The 1,128-nt window shown below is 41.6% G+C and overlaps 1 non-coding gene across 1 annotated transcript; it reads left to right on the forward strand.

Annotated features, from left to right (window-relative positions):
* The first annotated feature begins 241 nt into the window (after nt 1-241).
* Nucleotides 242-313, forward strand: Trnaw-cca (transfer RNA tryptophan (anticodon CCA)). Its single transcript has one exon. It is a non-coding gene; the product is annotated as a tRNA-Trp (tRNA).
* The last annotated feature ends 815 nt before the right edge of the window (nt 314-1,128 follow it).

Below are 1,128 nucleotides of genomic sequence, written 5' to 3' on the forward strand. Positions count from 1 at the left end.
GTCTCTCTGCAGGGCTTATGGTCACCTCACTTTGGTCTGTTTCTGTCTTGACATTGTCTTTTCCTCCGCTTTTCTGGCCAATGACCCTTCCTTTCCACCATGCCTTCATCATGACATTGCCTTCTGCTCTGTCTGTATGATCTCATCTTCATGTTGCTCAGAAGGATACTCGTCCTTAGATTTACAGTCCATCCACATAGTTCAGAATGATCTTCTCAACTTAAGATCTTTAATATCGGCCGGCCTCGTGGCGCAACGGTAGCGCGTCTGACCCCAGATCAGAAGGTTGCGTGTTCAAATCACGTCGGGGTCAGGTTCTTTTTCTGGGTCCAATTTCGTTCCCCTTATTCCTAAATCTAGCACGCGGGCCCGAAAAAAAGAAAAGAAGAGTCTGGAGTTGGGCGGATTATTGCAAAAAAAAAAAAAAAAAAAAAAAAGGGCTGGAGGTTTAGCTCAGCGGCATAAGCGCCTGCCTTGGAAGCAGGCAGTCGTGAGTTCGATCCCCGGTACCGATAAAAAGGAAAAAGACCAAAAAAAAAAAAAAAAAAAAAAAGATCTTTAATATCGTTACATTAGCAAATACTGTTTTCCAAATCAGATCACCTCTACAGGTTCCAAGACATAACATGGACATATATTCTGGGGAGCAAACATTTCATTTACTACATTGAACATATCATGAATAGACAGGCCTAAAGTAAAATGCCTCTCTCAAATCAAGAAACTAGTAATGGTTCAGAAGGGCCCTCATGTTCCTTACCATCACTGCCACTGCCTCTATGAAAACCATTTAACAATCTTAGAAGTTTCTGTGAATGAAATTACTGGCATATATTCTCTTTCACTATACCTTCAACATTGTGAGATCATAATGTAAGATACAGAGCATTATGAGGTTGGTGTAGATGTGCATCTTTCATTGTCATTGTGGATTCCATAATCATTCCACAATTCAATTGTCCAGGTACTATAAATGGGAATTTGTGCTGTTTTAGTTTGGCTTTCTCTATGGCTTAGATCTGAAATGGCTCCCAAAGCCACATGTGTTTGGAAAGTGACTGGTTATGGGGTAGCAGCTGATTTGATGTTAAGTGGGCTCTGGCTGGAAGAGCCCAGTCCTGGAATCAC

The sequence above is a fragment of the Cavia porcellus genome, unplaced genomic scaffold (assembly GCF_034190915.1).
Source record: "Cavia porcellus strain 051 isolate PalLab524CR breed Dunkin Hartley unplaced genomic scaffold, mCavPor4.1 scaffold_21, whole genome shotgun sequence".
In the NCBI taxonomy this organism is placed as follows: Eukaryota; Metazoa; Chordata; class Mammalia; order Rodentia; family Caviidae; genus Cavia; species Cavia porcellus.